Raw genomic sequence first — 26,476 nt, forward strand, 5'->3', positions numbered from 1 at the left:
TAAATCCGGATATTAAAGATGTACTCCCTCCTATTCTAAATAACAGTCTCATTGTCCATTTTCGTCTATTCACAATAATGTCCCATTGTCCATTTTTGGTAGTGTTGTGTGATCCAAATTCAATTTCATTTCCGTCTATTCACATAACTGTCCCATTGTCCCGTTTGTGTGGTCTAAACTCACTTTCTTAATTCTTGTGCCATATTCACAATGGGACATTTATCTATAATAGGAGGGAGTATTATAATACTCCAAAAGTCTTAAATCATTCTCAATGATCAATATGTCATCCACATATAAGACTAATTAAAAATTCCGTAACTCCCACTAAACTTCATGTATAAAAACAACTTCTCGACTTATCGAGAAATGTTTTATCACATGATCAAAATGTTGATTCCAACTCATTGATGTCCTACTTAAGACCCTCTCTTAAGTTTCACATTATCTTAGGATTGTAAGAATCTATAAAACTCATGACATGTATTGAATACATTCCTTCCAATTGAAGAAGTGGGTTTTAGATTCACTCGCTATGTATTTCATAATAATGAAACACAATCCCTAAGAAGATCCAAATAGACTTAAGCATTCCAACCAGTGCAAAACCCTTTGCAACCAATCTTGCTTTGAAATCTCTCTTTATTAGTGCAAAACCCTTTGTCACTAATCAAGCCTTTTTATTTCGGATTTTCATGACTCTAAGCCTTGTATTGAGTTGTGACTTTAAACACTCTCATGTAAGTCATATGTTCATTACTTTCTAGAAGTAATCAACTTGAATTGAACGATTTCTTTTGTAAGTTATAAGCTCTTTACTTTCTTAAAATTAGCATGAATTCATCATCTTTAACAAATGACGACTTTAACCTCCTATGTTTTGAAGAACCAACATCTTACACAAAACGTCTCATGTAGCCAAGAAAGACCAGTTTTTTGCGACATAACATACTTTGTGGCTCTTGAATAATTTCTCCCACTCTGTCTTCTAGAAATAAACTTGTATTTTAGAAAGACAGCTTCATGAGCCGCAAACCCGTCGTACTCGTGATAATTGAAAGGGAAAAAAGAGCATTTGTTTCTTGTGAAAACTTACAAATATGGTACTCTACCATTTCATATCTCATATGATTCGTTTTTAGATTTAGTGGAAAAATAATTTAGACAAAATGATAAAATCCCCAAAAGGATCAAGTAACTCAAAGTAACTTGATTGAAGTCCAAACCATATCGAATAGCGTTTGAATTCTTATCCAATCACACATTATTCCATAATGCGTGCTAAGAGAGATTAACTTGTGATACTATATCACATTTACTTTGGCTTATATCAAAGTCTTCACTTTGATAATCCCATCACGATTAAATCGTGATTCCTTGAACTCTTTGAACTTCTCTATTTACCTTATTAAGTGAACACATTAGCGTCAACTTAAATCGTTGGTAAAAGAAAATGATCAACCTATTTTGGATCAATGATTTACAACCTCGATCTCCTTTTCAACCAAAAAGGACGAGATATCTTGCTTTGAATACAAGATACGCATAAACCATAAGCTCTAATGGTTTTAAGAGTACTCGATAACTCTTTGCGTTAATCATTCCAGAATTTAAGGTTTAATCTTGGGTTACCAATTGAGTCTTGTATCATCTTCATGATATATCATTCTAGTTTGGTTTAGAATATAATCACCTTGATAATGGGCTAGCCATACATCAAATCGTGGTGTATAGGATCACAAAAGTGAAACCTCTTTTGTATCTTAACAAGTTTGTATTCTTATTTAGAGTTTATGCACTTAATAGTCACAATTAAGTACAACTTTAAATCCAAAAACTAGATTGAGTACACAATTACTCTATCTCTCGACATTATTGTTGCTAGTCGTCATATTCTAATCATCTTATGTATCAAACATAATGATGAAAACCACCACCGGTTTCAAATATTGACGAATTAGTACTAGCAAAATTTTATGTCAATCAAATAACCATTTAAAGAAGAAGGTCCCATTAGATGTCACACAACTAACTTGTTGATTCTTCAATAATTTGGGGTAGTTTGCTTTCTAGTATCCAACATTTAAGACAGTGGAAACTTTATTGGTCGGGATTGATAGGTTTAGTATCGCTATTCTCAACAACTTACTTTTAACATTACCTTGTATCAATTCCATTATAATCTTTACTTCTTGAACCTCGTCCTTTTCTTAACGGTTTAAGAGAATGCTCCCACTCATTTCAATGAGTCTTTGCTTTGAGAAGCAAAATTGAATTTATGAAGATTACTCTTCATTTGTTCGTTTTAGTCTTAAAACTTTCATTGAAGTGGTTGCGTTATTTTGGTCAATTACGAATTCTGACAAATCTAATTACCAAAACAATTATCGCTTCAAGGTACTTAATTCAATTAAGTATATGAAACATAATCCATTGTAAGTAGATGTGTTAGTCAAGAATCAAAAACCTGTTTGATAATGAATAACTTTAATCTATACTCTTTACAAGAGATCCTTCCAATGGATAATATGAGGTTTTTGAAGAAAATTCATATTTGTCTTTAGTTACGATGTTTTAATGGAGATTTGAATCAAAAACGAAATGATATCGTATATGAATTGTGGTAAAGAAATAGAACAATATGATAACGGAATAGTGGAAAACTTAACATTTATCGTTTTATTAATACTTGTAAATAACAAGTAAAGCATTTACATAGTGACCTCTACCAAACTATGATAAATGATTCCAAGATCCAAATTCATATTAACTTGGGCACGGTAGGGCCGATTCATCCCTTATCAATATAACTCGGTGGATTAACTCTTTAATTGATTCTACTTTTAGAACTCTTGGTCGATAAAACTACATTAACATTTATCTTTAGCCTGGAACACATGCGACTACGGTCACGAATACTTCCGTTGAGCTCAATCCAAATTTTGAATAAATGTGTCCATGATCCAAATCCACATCAACTTGGGCACGGTAGGGCCGATTCAACCCTTATCAACATGAATTCGGTGGATAGACATTTATCACCCACTTCACCAACGTAACAAGGTTTGTCTTACGGTAAAGCCTGCTCAACTCCCTTGCGAAACTGGTACTTCATGGTTTCTACTATTTGGTAAGGCTATGTCTCAATTGTTTATTTTAGCGAGAGGTCATGTCAATTTATTATCTATCACGTTTTAAGTGAACTAAAGCGGTGAACTACGATAATTATAATTGACACGGTCGATCTACTCGATTAAAATGACAATGCATGTTTTAGTTATGACGATTTAGCGATGCATGCAACATATAAATAAAATGCAAAACATAAAATAAATTCCTAGTATGGCCTTCCTAAAATAGAAAATCTAATTAACTATTACATATTCGGAAACCAACTCCATTGGTCCCTTGAACTTCGGTTTTGGCACGCATCTCGAGGTAACACCGTCTTCAAGGAACTCCGAAATAAATAAATTACATAACAAATTACATAATTTCCTATTATACATTTGTAATTAAAATGAAAATAAATCTATTAAATTACAAAACGGTGATACGAGATCACAATAAATTACAACCGAATCGATATTCCCATACATTTCGGGTAATACCAATTAAAAACTAAGGCCATACTAAGTAAAATTACATAATTCAAAATTACATAAAATAAAATTATGACAATCATAAATAAAATGCAGCATTATAATATGTATGAATATGCCAAATTTTACGCTAAATCGCCTTTAAGGAGCCAATATCGTATATTAATCGGTTTTTACGGATTTGCGTGATTCAACCTTTTAAAATCACAATAAAATACATAAATTCATATTTATGCATAAGTTAATTACCCTAAACTTTTAGGACTTGAAATTAGTCTCCACTAACTATTTGACCATAATTAACTCATATTTCTAAAATTGTTCATTAATGGACCTAAAATTACAATAAAAATGCTATAAATTTCAAATAAATCACAAAAATTTCAAATAAATTCAAACTTTGAAATTTAAACTCATGAACATTCTGGAAAAATACCATGACACTCATAATGTTCAAAAACTTAGGTTAAAAATTTCGAAAGTTATCGGGAAAAACAATGTTGCGGTTTATCGGATTTATCAATAAAAATCATAAAAACATGAGAAAAATTATATTCATCAACTTTTCAATTTTAGATCTGAAAAAGATAATAAAATTCAACATGTGACGTTTTTCCTTAGTCATGAAGTATGTTTTAGCAATTTTTCACTAATTAAGTCACTATTTATGCTATTTTTCATCAAAAATCCATAAATCATGCATGAAGACTTTATTATAGCCTATTATTTTACACACATCTTGTAAAATTGCATGTGACAACATAATAAATTGCTATGACCAGATTCAAAATATTTCTCATATTAACCTATTTTTCATCTAAATTCGATTTTTAACATGAAAAATCCATATTTCGAGCATAAAAACTCAGAAAATTCTGAAAATTTCCAGATCATCTAAAAATAATATATGTGAACACATATCCAAAAATCACTGGAAAATTCGAAGTTTAGCTAATTTTCGTCCAAAAATGACATTTTTATCATAAAAATCACATTTTAATGCCAATATTATATAAAATGAACAATAAAAATCCATAAATTAACCAAAATATCCTAAATACATTTTAGGATCAGAAACGTTAACATGCATAAATTATTTTCGTGATATATCATAATAACACAAATTTATGAGTTTTATATGTTAATCGTATAACTCGGAAAAACTATAACCGATTTGCATGCAAACAACCTTGTGCTCATGATACCGCTTGTTAGAAATCTATATCTCATTAATTAACATATTCTTATATGTAACAAATTAATTTAGTCATAAAATTAATTACAAATCTTATGCATGCAAACTAAAATAAATAAGTGAAGAAATCATTTTCTCACCATATGAATTTCGGTCATATTGGGCACCAACAAGATCTCCTTCTTGTTAGTTCTTGAGCTTTCCATTAATGGATGAACATTCTTGACTTCAAATTAGAAGCCCTCCAATTAGTAGCACCCAAAACTATCCCTTAATCCCACAAACTAACATGTACTAGATGTTTGTCATGTAGTTTACCTTAAAATCTATTACTAATACTCATATACTACTTCTAGTATTATTAGTGTTTGATTTAAACAAATTTGATTCACAAAAATGAATTTTATGAAGAACAAGAGAGAGGTTTATGTTTTTCTTAGAACATAAGAGAATGATGAATTATTGAGGAAAAATCTCTCTAATTGTCCATGCAAAAACCGGTTGGGTAGGCTAAATAATGGGCTCTTTTATTTTTCCTTTTTATCTTCACAAGACAAAAATGTGTAAGTCTTTTGCATAGTCAAGTCACTATCAATTGAACAAGACAAATGAATAAGACAAAACTACTAAAAGAGCCACCCAATTTCGGTTTCAATAGTGTAATATGGAGTCCATTTTATTTTTGTCAATTGTACAATTGTATGTCATGTGACATGTGACATGTCTTATGTCATGTTTTAATTTAAAATGCATATTTAACAAATTAAATATCATTTACAAATTAAATAAATCATATTTAACAAATTGACTAGTAATTTAAAATTACTTTCTCATAAAATGGTCATTTAATTACTAGTTAGTATAATTCACAATATCTTGTAATTATAACTAACTTATCATTCTCATCTCGCGTGTTTCGCAAACACCGATTAATTTTAGTCATATAACTTCTTAAATTACTAAATAAAATCTCATTTAATCACATTATAATAAGATGTCATTTTCTCTCTTATGATAATTTGTTCAATTTTAAGGAATTAATTAATCTGTATCGGCATACAACTAATTAACCTTTTCAATTAAGGGAATCGTCCTTTAGGTGTGACCTCAAGGGATCAACTGATCACCACCGTCGCACGACAGTAATGTCAAACTCTAGCCAGCCAATCATTACCGATATATGTTGACCAGTTGACTATATATTATGTATCATCCCTTCCGTATTCTTGTAATGAGATTTAATAATGATATTTAAATCATGTGATCGCACTATTGTTGAGGACACATTTCCCAACAGAATTACCGCCATTGCGGTTACCTCCACCCTGATAGCTCTGACTTCCCCGGTTAGACCATGACCCACCTGGTCTGTTACTCGCATAACTCTGTGCAGGTCCCTGAGAATAGCTCCCCCGAGCCGATCCCTGAAAAGCTCCCGGTGCACTCGTGCACTCATGTCTCTTGTGGCCCACACCACCACAGCCATAGCAGGTCATTCCCCAACTACCACTACCACTCACACGGCCACGCCCAAAGGAAGCCCCAAAGATCGAATCCTCGACCCGTAAGAAAACCCTCTAGCTTGGGTGTGGTTGCCTTTCTTATGACTAGATTGGCCACCACCCTCACTCTCAGCCTTTCTTTTCTCACTCACTCTCTCCTAAGCCATCTCCACCAACCTCTCAGCTCTCCCAGCCCTCTCATAAGCTTCATTAACATCGGTAAGGACTCCCACGGGTAACTTATCCATAATCTTGGGTGTCAACCCTCTCTCAAACCTCGGCGCGCGGTTCTCCTCACTCAAACCCATATCCTCAAGATACCTAGACTTCTCATTGAACTCGCTTGTAGTACTCGGCACCACGACATGTCGATGTCATCTTAAACCCATCAAACTCTTCTCTCAACTTACTCCTCACATGTTCCGGTACAAACTCCTTCCTCATAGCCCTCCGAAACTCTTCCCAAGGTATAGCAGGTAAGCCCTGGTTCGCATACATCTCCCTAGCACTCACCTTCACCGTATCCCACCACTTGCCAGCTGCTTCCCTCAGGTAGAACGCAGCTTGTTCTACTCTCATCTCATCAGGAGAGTGAACCAGGTCTAGTATATTCTCCATCTCACGATGCCAGTTGTCAAGAAGGTTTGGTTCCCCGGTTCCCGTGTACTCTTCTGGGTTAAACCTCGCTATATAGAGACTGATCTTAGAGTGATCATTCTCCTTATCCTTATCCTTATTCACTTTCTTTAAAGCCTCAGTGAGAGCATCTTGGTGCTCCAACATCTTAACAACATCATCTATGTTCATGGTCTCAGCTCTCGCATAGTAAGCGTTTCTCTTGGGCGGCATCTTGAAACTATATAAGAAAGGGTAGATATAAACATACGCACTAAAACCTCAAAACACGAAAGCGGACTGCCCAGCACACACTCGATCGAGTGTCCAAACCTACTCGATCGAGTAAGAGGCTACTCGATCGAGTGCCCACCATACTCGATCGAGTGCCTCGACATCAGACCCCAAACAGACCTTCTGATCTCTAACATACTCGACCGAGTAGCCAGGCTACTCGATCGAGTGACCCCCTACTCGATCGAGTGCCCAAAAACACGATTCTGGATTCAAAATCGTCAAATACCCACCCGATCAAGTCAGCCCACTCGATCGAGTCATGCTAACTCAAAAACGCTACCCGCATGCTATATCATTTCCCAACATATAAAATAAATTTATAAACACAACATTATATCATAGTTAAGCATACTATGCTACTCAACTCTTCATATGATTAACGAAACAACTATATCATGTTATCAAACGCCACATAGTAAGCATCCAACATGCTCCTTATTCCAACAACAGTTCTATATGTCTCATCAATCTTTCATTCATATTCTCAACTTTCTACTCCAAACATCCAACAATTACAACATATTTCATCACATCCACACACAAACGAACAAACAACACATATGAATTGACATATATTCCCCCATGTGACCGGTTCAAAATTGTGAACGAGTTCGCGACTTTAGGACGTCTCCCAAGCCTTTGCATTAGCTCCTACAACCTTTACCCCGGGTTCATTTTAATTGACTCCCTATATTCATTAGGTTCATTGGTTACAGGTTTCAGGATCGTCGCTCTGATACCATTTTGTAACACCCCCATACTCCAAGTGCCTTACCAGACCACCTGGTATAAGGATGTTACCATCTCGGTTACCCGAGGCAATGATAATCAAATAAACAATAATGAAACAACGTTTAAATAGAAATACTTTAGTGAAAGGTTACAATCCAAAAACCAAACCAAAATACGAATACATGTTCTCAAATCAAATGTTTACCGATCTAATCAAATGTTTATGAAAACTACTAAGCTACAAAAAGACTTCTATCATCGATCGATCGTGGCACATCCCAAATATCCCAAAGACTCAACTCATACCTGCTCAATATCTGCTCACCATCCCCGAATGGATCACCGCAGGTTTTAAAACAATAAACCGGGGTCAGTACTATTCACACAATTATATACAACCAACGATACAGTAATCAAGATAGCTCAAGCAGTCACACACAATCACCCACTCCAATCAATCTCCATCACCGACTGTCCACTGGACCAACCCTGCCAGTGGGGGACCACAGTCGTACCCACCAAATCCCCGCTCATCATACCGAGCGATAACCCTATCCCATTAATGTGCACATCCCCTTCCGTGGCGGGTTCCACGAAGGGCAAAACTAGGGCGTGAAGCCACTCCCGCAAGTGACTCCACTCAGCCGATAACGCATCTCGAGAACCAGAGACAAACAATCACAATTACAATACAACATCAACAACCGTCTGAATCAATCAACAATCACTAACTACATCACAATCACCATACATTATGTAAATACTACTGAGTAGGAAAACCCTACCTGGAAAGCACAACAATCAGACGGTCTCACAGCTGATATCAAAAAGCTTCCTCTACGAATCCTCCTCCTAACATACAAACATATAATCACTACCAAGCATAACATACTACAAAACCCCCAATTCCCCAAATTAGGGTTTAACCAACTTTAAAGAAACATTATAAAAACGGTATATAGGTCTTACCCTCGACGCAAGGATCACAACGGTATAAACAAAGGTGAGATCCGACCTTCCAAGCTCCGGGATTTGCTAACAATGCGATTAAAGCGAAGAACGTACTTTGTTTTCTCTCTTGACAGTAATTAGGTTTTGAAAAAGTGTTTAAGAACAATGACGAAAGTATTATATACTTTAATCGCATAATTAACAAAACCCGAGAATTAACTCCCCGTAAACCGGCTACTCGATCGAGTAGATAAGGTACTCGATCGAGTGCCCCCTTACTCGATCGAGTACCCACGTTACTCGATCGAGTACCCAACAGGTCAGAAACTTTTATAAAACGCAACTCACCTTTACTCGACAGAGTAAGGCCTACTCGATAGAGTACCCAGAGACTCATAAATACGTAGTATTACAAACCATCACCATCCTCTATATTTTTTTAAAAACCAGATCTAATGTCCGGTGGGTTGTGGCGGTGGTGGGGATCTCGCGGGGGCGGTGTCATTGTGAATGTGGGTGATGGAGTGGTGGTGGTGGAGGCGCAGTAGTGGAGGAAAAGAAAGGAGGGTGGTCGGGTGGTGGTGGTGTGTTGGGGGCGTGAGTGGTGGTGGTGGGATGTGTGGTGGAGATGGCGATGTTTGGTTTAGCCGTGAATGGTGGCTGGTGGGCGTTTGTTGGCTGCAAATCTGGTTGTCGTGGGGGTGGTTTATGCGAGAAAGGAGGGGAGTCGATATATGTCGTGTGGTGTGGTGTTTGTATGGTGAGGAGGTGGTGCTGGTGGTGGAAGCGGGATGTGCGCGTGTAGTGTGGTGTTTGTTTGGTGAGGAGGTGCGGTGGTTTGGTCGTGGTGATAGGTGGAGCGTGGTGGTGAGACGGAAAGAGAATAAGGTGGTGGTTGTGAGAGACGGTGGTAGTGGGTGGTGGTGTCGGTGGGTGAGAGGGAGTTTATTTTTTGATTTTTTGAATTTTTTGAATTTTTGGATTTTTTGTGTTTTCTGAATTTTTTGGTTTTTAGAGAGATGGGAATGATGATATTTGTGTGATAGGGGAGAGAAGTAGGTGGAAAAAGAAAGGTTATATAGTGAAATTAAGGGTTGATTAGTGAGGTAGTGAGAGAGAGTGTCTTATATTAGCATTAATTCCGTCTTTTTGCACTAATCCCTTCCTTTTTTCCCTTCAATCTCAGCCCCTCATCCCATCTTTTCAATGGCCCTAAAGAGGACTTATGGACTCAATGAATATTGGTGGACTCACTTGATCCTTCTTATATATATATATATATATAAAGTGTTATGTTTGTTGTTTGTCGTTTTGTATATATAAGCATAGTTGGTTAGAAGTGTTGAGATACGCATGCGGGTAGTATACGAGTCGGCATGACTCGATCGAGTGGGGGGCACTCGATCGAGTAGGTGAGTGACTCGATCGAGTGGGTTGTTTTATGTTTCTGGGCAGTAGTCTGTTTTTGGGGAGTCGACCGAGTAGGTTTGGGCACTCGATCGAGTGGAGTCAGCTCGACCGAGTAAGGAGGTGGCTCGGTCGAGTATGTTTTTGGATGCATTCTGGTCAGGTTCTGGAGTCGAGGCACTCGATCGAGTAAGTGGGCAACTCGATCGAGTGGCCTCAACTCGATCGAGTAGGTTATGGTACTCGATCGAGTGGGTTCTGTACAGGTTGTTTCCGTGTTTTGAGTATGGGATGCGTGTTTATGTTTGTTTTTCTTATATAGTTTCAAGATGCCGCCAAAGATAACCGCGTTGTATATCAGGGCTGAGAACATGAGTGTTGATGAGATTGTTAAAATGTTGGAGCACCAAGATGCTCTTACTGAGGCTTTAAAGAAGTTCGGAAAGGATAAAGAGGCAGGTTTAGATTTCGCCAAGATGAGCATCAATATAGCAAGGTTTAACCCTAAGGAGTACATGGGCACTGGGGCGCTAATTCTGCTGGATAATTGGCATAGGGAGATGGAAAACATACTCAATGTGGTTCATTGCCCAGAGGACTTTCGAGTGGAATAAGCTGCGTTCTACTTGAGAGAAGCAGCCGGAGAGTGGTGGGATAAGGTTAGGGTGAGTGCTCTGGATATATATGTGAGACAAGGGTTATCTGCTATACCTTGGGATGAGTTTAAGAGGGCTATGAGGTGAGAGCTTGTGCCGGAGCATGTGCGTCGCAAGCTAAGAGAGGAGTTTGATGACTTCAAGATGACTTCTGATATGACAGTTGCTGAGTATTATCATAAATTCAATGAGAAGTCTAGGTACGCAGAGGATATGGGGCTGAGCCAAAAGAACTTGGCATTGAGATTTGAGAAGGGGTTGACACCCAAGATTATGGAGAAGTTGCCGATAGGGGTCCTTACTGATGTTAAGGAGGTATATGAGAGAGCTGGGAGAGCTGAGAGGTTGGTAGAGATGACTAAGGAAAACAGGGAGAGAGCTTATGAGAAGAGGAAGGCTGAGAGTGAGGGTGGTGGCCAGTCTAGTTACAAGAGAGGCGGCCATAACCAGGTGAGAGCTTATTCTTCGGGGTCGGGTTTAGCGGTGGAGCTTCTTACGGACGTGGTCGTGGTGGTGGTAGTGGCAGCTGGGGTTTGACTTGCTTTAACTGTGGCGGTGTGGGCCACAAGAGACATGAGTGTACCAGTCCAGCGGGCCGGGGTTTTCAGAGGCAGTCACAAGGGAGTTTCTCTCAGGGTATGTCTCAGAGTTTTGCTAGTAACATACTGGTTGGGTCATGGAATCATCAAGGTGATCAGAGTAACAACAATGGTTGGGCTAACCGCAATTGCGGTAATTAATACCAGAGACCGGCGACGAACAACAACCAGGGGTCGGGGTCGGCTGTAAGCCGTCTGCTTCAGCTAGTACTGTCCAGGGAGGTGGACAGAAGACCAGTGGTAAGTTATTCATGATGGAGAAGAAAGCAGTTGAGGATGATGTTCACGTTATCACGGGTACTTTTCTTGTTAATGGAGTCTTTACCTTTGTTTTGTTTGATTCAGGGGCGTCACAGTCGTTTGTATCATCGAGTCATGCTAAGCTTTTGGGTTTGAGAGAGTTTGAGTTTGTAAAAGAGGAAGTTTTTATACCGTCGGGCGAGTCTGTATCTTGTGGGCGGTTGTAGAGGGGTGTGTCTATGATAGTTGGGCAGGTTGACCTACCAGTGGACTTGTTAGAATTTCCCTCAGATGGTTTTGAGATGATAGTTGGTATGGACTGGTTGGGTAAGTATAAGGCTAAGATAGACTGTCATCAAAAGAGAGTCTCTTTGAGAGGTCCCAAGGGGATTAGTGTGTCTTATCATAGGTTTGTTGTCAAACCCAAAGTCAAGTTGATTGCAGCAGTGACCTTGAAGTCTTATCTGAGGAAGGAATTGTTGGAGTAGTGTCCTCCACAATGAGTGCGTTTACATATTAAATCTCGTAAAAGGAATATCAGGGATTTATCTTTTTATTTGTCAGCTGGTCATCGTGAATCGGTAATGATTGGCTGACTAGAGTTTGACATTACTGTCGTGTGACGGCGGTGATCAGCTGATCCCTTTAGGTCACACCTATAGGATGACGCCCAAATAGAATAATTAATTATTTGTATGAGATACGAGATAATTATTTCCTTGTATTATTTGACTTTTAGTTAGTCACGTAAATGTATTATTTGATGACAGGTTACGAACTCGGGAAAGGAGATTTATTATTTAATTATGTGATATTAAATAATAAATAAATGAATTAAAATTTATTAATTAATAGTTAATTAATTAATTTTATACGATATGTGTATATGTTTTAACGTGGAATTAATTAGCTATTAAATTTTACAAGAGGTTGTAAAATTAGCTAAGTGGGATAATATTGACACATTGTATGTTGATAAAATAGTCTTATGACCACTTAATAGTTAAGTAGTCATTGGTAGTTAATTTTTATTATTTAAGTGTTAAATAATAAAATTAATATTTAATTATGTAAGATAATTAAATATAAGACTTATAAGCATTTGTGGGGCAAATGTCGAAAATCGAAATGGACCCAAAATGGTCCATATGGACTGATTTTTTGGGGCATTACAAGTGTTCATTTGGTGGCATTTTCCACTCATAATTGTTTCCCCTCCCCCCCCCCCCCCCCCCCCCCCCCCACACACACACCCAAATTGCCTATAAATACCACCAAACTCCACCATTTTTTGTTGTTGGAAAAATTGGAAGAAAAATTGGTCTTTTCTTGTTGTTTTGGAAGGCTCACTTGGAGTTTTTAAAGACCATTTTTCTTCTTAATTTGTTCATCTTAAAACATTTAAAACACATATAAAATAAACTAATAATATTATTAAAGTAATAATATAATTAGTACATCAAATATACAAATAAACAAGGTTATTAATACATATACCTAGTTAGTATTTTAGTAGTATTTTGGGTTGATTCTTGGGTGCTTCCTTAGGAGACCATCTACTTTGGTGGTTTTTTGTCTTAGAGGATCATCAATTTTTATAGCTCAAGAACAACATCAAGGAAGGAGTCCTTGAGTTGTGCCCAAAACTTGCCTTATACAATGTAAGGAATTTTTGTCTTAAGATAGTTTAATACCATCTTTTTATACTTTTATTTGCATGCATGTAGATTTAGACCATATTAAATTAATTTATAATTTTAATATAATAAGATGAGTATTAACATGGCCTAAATAACTAACAAGTGGTATCAGAGCATTGTTAAATACATGCATGTTGTCTTAAGACGATTTTAGTAATTTATGAGATAAATTAATAAAATTGATATTGTGTTACTAAAATTAGTTTTATCACATAATATGGTCTTCCATGTAAATAATCTGGTCTTAGGATGATATGTGACAAAAATTTGATTTTTGTAATATTTTTCCACTTTTTATGACTTAAAATGGCATAAAATTGAGTAAAAATGCATTAAAATTAATTAAGAGTTAAATTAAATTTGGTTGAATGTTAATTTTATGCATATTTATTTAGAAATAACCACATAAATGTTCTATTTATGAGATAAGTAGATACTTTAGATTAATGTGATTAATTTAGGTAGTTTATTCATTTTTATTTGATAAAAATTGGTAAATAATGGTTTTTTTGTAAATAAATATTGATTTAATTTTTGGGCTCGAAATTTTTGAATTTTTAGCTCCTGGAAATTGTTCCAAAATTTTCAAAATTTTATTTTAAGTCATTTCCATTTTTATGGTTTAATTTAGAATTAAATCGTAAAAATTGTGGTTTTACCGAGTAAATTATGAAACTGTTTTAAATAAATTTTAAAACCAAAAATTTTCACTTGCATGTCATTTTTGGTGTAAGACCAGAATGTTAATGGCCTTGAAATTTATTTTTCCATAAATTTTATAATTAAATGAAATTTTTCCATAATAATTGTGAATTATTATGTCTTTTTGTCATAATTTGTGTTTTAATCCCATATTAATTCAAGATAATTAGTGAGAATAATTATTTTGAAATTAGACCAGATTAGTATCATTAGCATATCTTAAAATTGTTTTAAGAATTGATTATGAATTTTTATTGGTAAAAATTCCGTCAAAGCAAGCTCAAATGATCGTTGTTGGTAAGTTAGACGATTTGGCATGTCATTTTCCATAATGCATTTTATTATTCATTTGGATGAATGTTTTTTTTACCATTATAATTATGTAATTTTTCCTAATATGGCCATAGGTAGAAGTTGGTATTTCCCGTAATGTAAGGGAATATCGACTTGTTTTGTAATTAACTGCGATTTCGTATCGCCTAATTTGTAATTAATTAATAGTTTTTATTTTAATTTTATTAAAAATTGTATAATAGGATATTTCTATGTAATTTAATTATTAGTAATTAGATGAAGCATCTAAAGATGGAGTTTTCATGAAGACGGTGTTTTCGGAAAGGCGTTCCGAAATCCTAAAGAAGGAGGCCATTTTATGAAGACTCAAGGGACCAAGGAGTTAGTTTCCGATATGTAATTGTTTTAGTTAATTAGATTAATTAGGTGTCCATATTAGGACTTGGTTGTTTATATTTATGCATTCATGCCAAATCGTCACTACATGTTTTTTTTGTTTGTTGTTATCGATTTAATCGTCTAGCATTCACTAATTTTGTTCACTTAAAGGTGATAGACAATTAAATTGATAAGATCTCTCACATTTGTTTAAAATTGAGATTAAGCCTTACCAAATAATAGCACCTATGAATCCCTTCTTCATTAGAGGTAGGTTCGGATCACCGAGGTACACTCTTTTTACGTTGGATAAGTAGGGTAATAAAAGTTATTACGCGTGAAAATTGGTTGGACTCAACGGGATAAATATGGGTTGAATCGGTCCACCGTGCCCATATTTATTTTTGGGGCTAAAAGATAGATTTTAAGAAAATCCGTCAACCAAGAGTTCTAGTTGTAGAATCGGTCAAAATGTTGACTCACCAAATTTATATAAATATGGGTTGAATCGGTCCACCGTGCCCGTATTTATATAAAATTGGATCTTGGAATCATTTATATAATTCAGTGGAAGATAATTATATAAATGGGAACTTGTTAAATAGTTTCACAAGTTAAAATTTTTAGACGATAAATTTTAATCTTTCCTTTATTTCCTTTGTAGTAATCACGATGACTTCTGCTAGTGAAACCGTCACCATAGCTAGAGATTCATGGCTACGTTCTTTTATGGACAAATATGTATTAAAAGCCGACGGTAGTAATTTTAAAGATTGGGAGGAACAACTTCGATTAGCTGCCGCACGTGATGGCAAATTACGCTACCTTGTCGATCCCTCTCCCCCTTCGCCTAGTACTAGGGCCACTGCCGATGTAAGGGAGGCTTTTTCAAATTATCAAAAGGAATCCGCTGCAATTAAAAATGTTTTAATTTTTTCAATGGATCTTGCTTTACAAAGGCAATGTGTCAAGTTTCGTGATGCACATGAAGTATTCTCGAGGCTTTCAACTATGTTTTCCCAAGCCCCGAGAATAATTCAATATGACACCACAGTTCGTTTTTTTGAGGCTAACCTCAAAGATGGTCAACCTGTAAGTTCACACGTACTTAAAATGACTGAGTACGTGGAAAATTTACAGGGGTTGGGATGCAAGATCCCCGACGAACTTGTGGTGGACCGAGTGCTCCACTTTCTCTCGCACGTCAAAGGATTTACCCAATTTCGGGTAAATTATAATATGACGAACATGAGAAAGAGTTTACATGAGGTCCATTCTCTGCTTGTGCAAGCAGAGAAGGACATGGGATTGAGTGGGAGTACAAGGAAAGATGTGCTTGCGATAAACGTGAAGGGGAAGAAGCAGTTTAAGAGGAACGCAGGTAAGAAGCCCGTTCAGGTAGAGGGCAAAGGTAAAGCATTTGCGAATTGCTCTACCAAGCCAAAACCTATAAAGGGTAATCCTCTTAAAGATACCTGTAATTAATGTAATGGCAAGGGACATTGGAGGCGTAATTGCACGAAATATCTGGATGACATTAAAACTGGCATTGTGAAGCCAACATGTAATTTCTCAACCGAATCTTTTATGATAGACATAAATTATGCTTCAAATACAACTTGGGTATTAGATACTGGTTGTGGTTCTCATTTGTGCAATCATTTGCAAGGCCTAAAAAGCATAAGAAAGCTAAACAAGGGTGATGTCGATCTCCGAATAGGAAACGGGTCTAAGGTAGCTGTCGTCTCAGTAGGAACTTATGTACTTAGTTTAGCTTCGGGGTTGGAGTTGCTTCTTAATAATTGTTATTTTGTACCAACGCTATCTAGAAATATAATATCCGTATTTGTGTTAGACACAGAAGGGTTTTCCTTTGTAATTAAAGACAAGTGTTGTACTTTTTCCCTAAATGAGATTGTATATAGCCAAGCTATTTCAATCAATGGTATTTATATTCTAGACACTTGCAACGATGTTTATCATTTAGATAATAAAAGACTCAAAACCGGTGACACCGATCTATCTTATTTATGGAATTGTCGATTAGGACATATTAACGAGAAACGCATTAAAAGACTAGTGTCGACTAGTATAATTAAACCTTCTGATTTCGAATCATTTGGTACATGCAAATCTTGTCTTCTTGGCAAGATGACTCGTTCACCTTTTCAAGGAAAAGGATCTCGAGCTAGTGAATTGTTTTAATACATACCGATGTATGTGGTCCAATGACAGTCACTGCTAGAGGTAATTATGACTATTTCATTACTTTTACCGATGATATGAGTAGATATGGGTATATCTACTTAATGAGGTATAAAAGTGAAGCTTTTGATAAGTTCAAAGAGTTTCAGAATGAAGTAGAAAACCAATTAAATAAGAATATTAATGCATTACGATCAGATCGTGGTGGGGAATATTTAAGCATTGACTTTAGAGATCACCTTAAAAACTGCGGTATTATATCTCAGTTAACTCCTCCTGGCACACCACAATTAAATGGTGTGGCTGAAAGGAGGAATCGAACTTTATTAGATATGTCAAACTCCTACATAATGTAGGCATTCAAAACTCCTAGGAAAATTGAATGCCTACATTTTGCCAAAAAAATGACAACCAAACACTCATCCTTTTTTACAATTCATGGGATTTTAGTTTTCCCATGAATTAGATAGGCAACCAAACAAGCCCTTAGTCATTTCCATTTACGAATAATGATGTTTGTTAAAATTATTAATTACAATAACATTTTTTATTCCATGTGGCATAATAGGTACCTGAATAATCAGATCGCTGAGTGGAAGTTCCCATTTCACGTCTACGGATTCTTGAGTCCTAAGGCGTTCTCTGTGCACAGAATTTCATACGAAGAACAAATCAATAGTATCGCTCATCGGTTGATGTCATAAAAAAAACTATGGCTTGCCCCTACAATGAGAATATGTATGTATAGTACATAATTATTGTAATGAATCACGGTTCTATAAATTTATTATTAACATGCTTAAATGCGTGTAAATGTGTGGGAAATAATCTGTATACTTCCCTTTAACATGAAGGATTATAACGATATAATAAAGATGATCTATGGTCATAAAATAAAATACATAAGCATAAGTAAAAAGATTTAGAATTAACCTCGGGTCCTTGCAAAATTGGCCTAAGAACAATATCAAAATTGATATTCACCTATTAGTTCCACCCAAGACGATCTAAGATATACCCTTTGATTATGCTAGAAATCAATCTAAAATTTTCTGTAAAATTTTATTGTCTTTGTGTTTTTGTGATGAGAAAGAGGAGGCTCAGTCAGAAAAAGAATTAGGTTAGAAATAATTCTCCACCTTTCTTTTTATATAGACCGAAATCCGAAATCAATTAGGAAAGTGGAAACCTCCCTAATTTCGGCCACCTGAACCGAAAATAAGGAATTAAATTTCCTTATTTTTGGTCTTTCCAAAAATATATAAAGTGTGTTAAATTGTCATCTAGTGAGGATCGAACCCATGACCTCTTGGCTTGTGTACCCTCACTATTACCACTATGACACATTCAACTTGTTGATATTAAATACAACTGATTATATTTAATTACGAATTAACAAATTAATTCTTTCAAACTAACCTTATATATATTTAATTAAATATAACTTATTATATTTAATTTACGAATTGACAGTTAATTCGTCTCAACTTAATATTATTTAATTTTCATTAAATAATTATCTCATCAACACATTGACTAACTTTTTAGTCATTTTGGGCATCAATGTAATTATATTTCTATAACCACATTTCTCAAATACGTCCTATAGGTGTGACCTTTAGGGACCAGTTGATCACCGCCATCTGTATGATAATAACGTCAAACTTTCTAGCAAGCCAACCGTTATTAGGTAAACGTTAATCAACTGATTAAATATACGAAGTATACCCTTGTGAACCTGTAAGAGATTTACAAATGTTATCACACTAATTTGTGGAGGACACCAGCTCCAACAAACTCCCACTTGTCCTCACAAGTGTATGTGCGATAACCGATTCTCATATCCTTTAAAATTTCTCCCACTCAATGTAAAACAATTTGCAAATCCGAATTCACAAAGGTCGTATTTTACAAGCGATCAGTATCAAGAGTGGTTTTCCCGACTAGAGAGTAACTTAACTGATAAACGGATCAACATTCGAGCATGGCTATGCATTTCAGTTACAACTCCTCGAGTGACCCTGAGAAATAACTATACCTGATAAGGGATTGATATTTTCCTCAACTTAAATCTTGCAGATGTAAGCACAGTATGAAATGACCCAGAAAAAATCTACTTAGCCCCAGTTACGGTAGACCGTGAGAAAGAAACCAAAGTCACCCAAAAACTACCTTAATCTCAAGAGACAGTTGATGGTCAAAAGAATCGACTCTAGGTACACAATAGATGTCCTATCCACGACCTGGCACCGAATGTTATAGAACATTTAGGACTCCATTCCGTTGTCACAAATAAAAATTGTCCTACGAGGTATCGTCATAATCTCGTATCTGTGATCGATTAGTCAACCGTTTAACTTATGGCTCGTTGAACCCACCATCAATCGAATGCACAATATAATAGCCGGAGTTATCAGCTCACATTGGTGATTATGGACAAAAACAAATATAATGTAATTCAGTTCACTTTGTGGCGTTCAATGTTGTCAGTACAATCCACATGAAAAACAAAATATTATAAAACTGATGTAGTTATAAATAGTATATGAAAAAGATAACGTATCGAATTCATAATCAACTACTATAACTCAGGTACACGTTTAATTCTCATGGAAATAACGTGCCCTCAATGCTTATCATATTTCAATGGCTCAGTAGTAGAATCTGCTACAACACACTAAGAGTGAAGACGAACCGGACTGAGATCCGTTTGGAAGCTACCATCTGCGAATCGGTTGCGCATAGCTTAGTATCTCCTCCATAAGTCAATACCCAATCCTTAGTCCTCCGTAGGTACCTGGATTCTTTTGATACCGACTCGTCATACTCAATGCATGTGCCACGTCTGGATGTGTGCACATCATGGCATACATGATCGATCCTATTGCAGATGCATAAGGAATACGACTCATGTGTTCAACCCTTCAAAGGCGTCGTGGGTGATCGAGACTTGCTCAACTGCATCCCGGTCGTCATAGGAAGGTTCCCCTTCTTGGAGTTGGTCATGCTAAACCTCTCAAGAACCTTATTCAAATAAGACTCCTGACTAAGTGATAACGTCCGTCGTGATCTATCTCGGTAGATACGGATTCCCAAAATACGTTGTGCCTCACCCAGATCTTTCATCTGGAAATGGTTCTTCAACCATTCTTTAACCGAAGATAGGAGAGGAATGTCATTCCCAATCAAGAGTATGTCATCGACATACAATATCAAGAATACAATCTTGCTCCCACTCAACTTGATTTATAAGCATGGTTCTTCGACTGATCGAGTGAAACCATACTCTTTTATCACTTGGTCGAAACGATGATTCCAACTCCGAGAAGCTTGCTTAAGTCCATAAATGGAACGCTTAAGCTTGCATACTTTCTTAGGATGTTTAGGATTTATGAAACCTTCGGATCGCACCATGTACAACTCTTCCTCCAAATAACCGTTTAAGAATGCGATTTTTACATCCATTTGCCAAATCTCATAATCATGAAATGCGGCAATCGCTAAGATTATCCGAATGGAACGTAGCATGACTACAGGTGCAAAAATCTCATCATAATGCAATCCTTGCACTTGAGTGAAACCTTTTGCCACAAGTCGTGCCTTATAGATATCTGGTTGCGCGTCTACAGAACGCTTTATTTAGTAAAGCCATTTGCACTGTAGAGGTTTTACCTTATTAGGTAAATCAACTAGATCCCATACGTTATTCTCATACATGGAGTCCATCTCGGATTGCATGGCTTCGAGCCATAGCTTTGAGTCGGAACAGGCCATAGCACCTTTATAGGTTGCGGGTTCATTACTTTCTAGAAGTAAAACATCATTCTCCTCGACCATACCAATGTATCCGTCCGGAGGATGAGAGTCTCTACCCGACCTCCTAGGTTCCTCGGAATATTAACCGTATTATCGCTGGAGGTACAACTTCCTCCATCCTGTTCCTCGGTTATTGGTTCCGGAATCTCCGACACTCGAAGGTTCTATTACTCGACTTGTTCTCGAGAAATTCTTTCTCTAAGAACGTCGCACTAGCCGCAACAAATACTCGATGTTCGGTTGGCGAATAGAAGTAATGACCAAATGTTCCTTTTGGATAACCTATAAAGTATGTCTTGACCGATCGCGGGCCGAGCTTATCCTCGTGTCTCCATTTGACATAAGCCTCGCAGCCCCAAACCCGAATAAAGGACAAGTTAGGTACCGTTCCTTCCACATTTCATATGGAGTCTTGTCGACGACTTTAGACGGACTTCGGTTAAGTATAAGAGCAGCGTGACAAAGAGCATAACCCCATAATGAATCGGGCACTACCGTGTGACTCATCATGGATCGAACCATATCAAGTAAGGTTCGATTTCTCCGTTCGGACACACCATTTAATTGAGGTGTTCCAGGTGGAGTTAATCGTAGAGCGATTCCACGATCTTTCGGTGTTGATCAAACTCATTTGAAAGATATTCGCCACCCCGATCTGAACGGAGTGCTTTAATCTTTCTACCCAGTTGGTTCTGTACCCTATTCTGGTATTCCTTAAATTTCTCAAAGGACTCACTTTTATGCTTCATTAAGTAGACATATCCGTATCTACTCAAATCGTCCGTGAAAGTGATAAAATATCTATAGCCATCTCTAGCGGTAATTGACATAGGTCCACATACGTCCGTATGTATGAGTCCTAATAGGTCACTAGCGCGCATTCCAACACCTTTGAAGGAAATTCGAGTCATCTTGCCAATGAGACATGATTCACACGTGCCATATGCAAAAAATCCGAATGAGGGAATAGTCCCATTATCGACGAGTTTCTTTACGCGTTTCTTATTTATGTGTCCCATTCGACGATGCCATAGATAGGTTTGATCTTTGTCACCAACCTTTAATTTCTTATTATTCATGTGTAATACTTCCGTGGTTTGATCTAAGATATAAATTCCATTCATGGAAACCGCTTTGCCATAAATCATTTCATTAAAAGAGAAAATACAACTATTATCCTTTATTGAAAATGTAAAACCGTCTTTAGCAAGTACGGAAACAAAAATAATGTTCTTAGATAAACTGGGTACATAGTAACAGTTATTTAATGATAACTCAAAACCACTAGGGAGTTGGATTACATATGTTCCCTTCGAGGCGTGACTACTCGTGCTCCATTCCCGACTCGCAAGTCCACATCACCTTTTTCGAGAGGTATGATGTTCTTTAGGCCCCGCAAATGATTACACAGATGAGAACCACAACCAGGATCTAGTACCCAAGTTCCGAAACTTGCATGGTTAATCTCAATCATATGAATATAAGATGACATACCAACAGGAGCGACACGCCTGCTTTGATGTCCTCACGGTAGACGGGACAGTTTCTCCTCCAATGTCCAGTCTTGTGACAATGGTGGCACTCTATGTCACCGCCCTTGCTCTTTGTCTTGCCCCGTGAGCCACTAGTCTCACCAGGCGCACTCTTACCGTTTCCTGGCTTTTTAAACTTTGACTTACCTACAGCTAGGTCGCCATGAGCCTTGCCCTTACCTTTACTCTTGTTGTGAATCGTGAGAACATCCTGCTTCATGCTCCCACTCAATTTCATATCCTTCTCGGTCTCTACGAGAAGGGAGTGTAGCTCATGAGGACTCTTTTTCAAGTCATTCATGTAGTAGTTCGCCCGAAAAGGGCAAAACCATCGTGAAGAGAATGAAGCATTCGGTCAATGACAATGCTCTCACCGATTCTACAATTCAAGACTCCGGTTTCTCGACATTCTCAATCATGTGAAGAATGTGTGGGCTAACCGGTTGGCCCTTTTTGAGTTTCGCATCAAAGAAGCGATAGGTATGCTCATATGTGATGATTCTCGGTGCTTTTGAGAACTCATTAGTGAGCGTGGTGAAAATCTTGTTTGCACCTTGGGCAATGAAGCGTCTCTGCAAATTGGTTTCCATTGCAAAGATGAGTACGTTCTTTATCGCACCCGCTTCCATAACGAAATCACTATAAGCGAGTGACTCGTTGGCTCCTGCATTTGGGCCTGGTTGACCGGTATTGGCTCGATTAAATACCCGAGCTTACCGTCGCAGATGGCGCATTCCGTAGTGCCGCCTCCCGGTCCAAAAATTGGACCCATCATTCTTCGATCCGAGTGGACTGATTCATTTGGTCCATGAACATTTTAAGCCAGGAAGAACGATCTAGTGTGGCACTAGGCATTGGGATTGCGTTATTTCCAGCCATTTGTTGTAACAGTATTATTGATAATTAGCGTGTTCTATACTGCGAAATAAGAATAAAATAATAAGCATGCATCGTTTTTATTTTAAGTCTAATGAACTAATGTCATAACGCGAAGACTCAAAAACACTTATACAATTGACCTCCCTCAAGAATTATATAAATGAACCCAAGACTCAATTCTCTGTAAATTGATAAGCTAACCTTTTAGCTAATTCTACCGTTAGAATTCTTGGTCGATAAATTTCTGTAAATTCTATCTATAGTCCATCATAATCACGAGAAACTCTTCGGACTATGATGTTGAGGTAAACTAAGTCAACACAACTACTTACCCAACGTAGAAGGGGTCATATTAGGCCTACCGACGAAGAAGGGATTCATAGATGTTTGCCCTTATAAAGACTAATCTCAATTTCCGTTTTAGAGGAAGATCCCATCAACTTTTTAATTCATTTTAAGTGAACTATAATCTAGCATGCGAGAATGATTTAAACTAAGGTGATGGCTTAAAGACTGTGACATCTGCATGTCCATGAAAACTAACATACAACCTATATGAGTCAATTTTCATGCATTTTAGTAGTAGGTGGTTTGGTTTTAGGCGGAATATGATGCAATTACTAGCATGTGAATGAAAAGCAATAAAATGAAAAACGTAAAAAAAAACAAGAAAAGTCCTAGTGTGGCCTATCCTATCAAAATGAACAATAAATACAAGTTTGGAATCCATCCTTGGACCCGAGAAGCTTGTCTTGATGTTCCATCTTGATCCATGTAGCGGGAGTGAGCTTGAATCTTCATCTTTAGTCTTCTTTGAAATTACAATAATTAAAATTACATAATTGACCTATTAATTACATTCTAATTTCAAAACCCAAAACTAAAATAAAGAAGATTCGAGATCTCATAATTACATAAAAATTATGTTTCCTTCATTACGAAAACATAATTGACTAAGGCCACACTAAGTATTACAAATTACAACCGATTGCAAAATTAAATACGTAAATAAAATTCATTCATTCGATTCATTCAACATAATTAAAAGCATCAACTAAAAATAAATTAAACATACATAATACAATAAATTAATTATGTTGATTAATTTATCCAAACCACCTATTTAAATTAAATTAAGTGACAATTCCGCAATTTAATCACATTAATTTCATTTCAATCCATATTATACTTGTAATATGAATTCTATCCGTCAAAAATTTTAAACTGCTTTAAAATAACTCGGTATCATTAAATTGTGAACCGATTCACAATAACTAATTGGCCAAAATAAAGAAAAATAAAATCCAATTCTCTAAATTTGTCTCGGCCAAAAAACGATTTTTTTTTTTATTTGTCACGGCTGAAAAATAAAAAAAAACTCCTTTCCTATTCTAATTAGGTAAATAGGAAAAACAAGGGAAAAAAAAAACTTTCCAAAAAAAAATTTACTCTATTTTTTCGGCAAAAGGCAAAAAAAAAAACTTTCCTAATTTTTATTTTTATTTTTTTTTCTTCTTCTTCTCGGTTTACCAAAAAAATAACATAAAATTTTTTTTTTTTTTTTCGTAAACCCTAAAAAAAACGCAGCCTCTTTTTTTTCTTTTCTTTTTGCGGCAATTATGCCCTAAAACAAGATTTGATGATCAATTGTTTACCTTTGCTATTAGAACATGATTAGCATATGAAATAATAAACATGATTAATTTATATGCCAAAATTTATATAGCAAAAACAATCTTTTAATCATAAACATGACGATTCCATTTGATTTTAACTTAATCTGCATTAAATCAAAAACTACCAATTCTTCATATGATAATTTTAACTGATTATAAACTATAATATGAAAAATAGAATGGAAGAACTATCATCAAGCAGAAAAAAAAACGGCACAAAAAAAATTCGATCCTAAAAAAAAAACCGAAACCCTAATATTTTTTTCTTCTCGAAAATCTGATCGTTTACATACAAATTATATGAAAATCATCAAAATTAAAATCGTAACCTGGCTCTGATACCACTTGTGGGAAATAATCTGTATACTTCCCTTTAACATGAAGGATTATAACGATATAATAAAGATGATCTATGGTCATAAAATAAAATACATAAGCATAAGTAAAAAGATTTAGAATTAACCTCGGGTCCTTGCAAAATTGGCCTAAGAACAATATCAAAATTGATATTCACCTATTAGTTGCACCCAAGACGATCTAAGATATACCCTTTGATTATGCTAGAAATCAATCTAAAATTTTCCGTAAAATTTTATTGTCTTTGTGTTTTTGTGATGAGAAAGAGGAGGCTCGGTCAGAAAAAGAATTAGGTTAGAAATAATTCTCCACCTTTCTTTTTATATAGACCGAAATCCGAAATCAATTAGGAAAGTGGAAACCTCCCTAATTTCGACCACCTAAACCGAAAATAAGGAATTAAATTTCCTTATTTTTGGTCTTTCCAAAAATATATAAAGTGTGTTAAATTGTCATCTAGTGAGGATCGAACCCATGACCTCTTGGCTTGTGTACCCTCACTATTACCACTATGACACATTCAACTTGTTGATATTAAATACAACTGATTATATTTAATTACGAATTAACAGATTAATTCTTTCAAACTAACCTTATATATATTTAATTAAATATAACTTATTATATTTAATTTACGAATTGACAGTTAATTCGTCTCAACTTAATATTATTTAATTTTCATTAAATAATTATCTCATCAACACATTGACTAACTTTTTAGTCATTTTGGGCATCAATGTAATTATATTTCTATAACCACATTTCTCAAATACGTCCTATAGGTGTGACCTTTAGGGACCAGTTGATCACCGCTTATCGTATGATAATAACGTCAAACTTTCTAGCAAGCCAACCGTTATTAGGTAAACGTTAATCAACTGATTAAATATACGAAGTATACCCTTGTGAACCTGTAAGAGATTTACAAATGTTATCACACTAATTTGTGGAGGACACCAGCTCCAACAAAATGAACTAACAGTTCAATGTCCCAAATTGAATAGGAAGCATTGGGTGCTACTGGCAATCCAAGTGGAAACAAAAACAATATACTGGATTGACTCTCGCGAAGGCAAACCCTCTGACAGTTGTGTAAGGATGATAACTGAGTAAGTTTACAACCTTGAATAATGTCATTTGT

This window comes from Silene latifolia, chromosome 10 (assembly GCF_048544455.1).
Source record: "Silene latifolia isolate original U9 population chromosome 10, ASM4854445v1, whole genome shotgun sequence".
Classification (NCBI taxonomy): Eukaryota; Viridiplantae; Streptophyta; class Magnoliopsida; order Caryophyllales; family Caryophyllaceae; genus Silene; species Silene latifolia.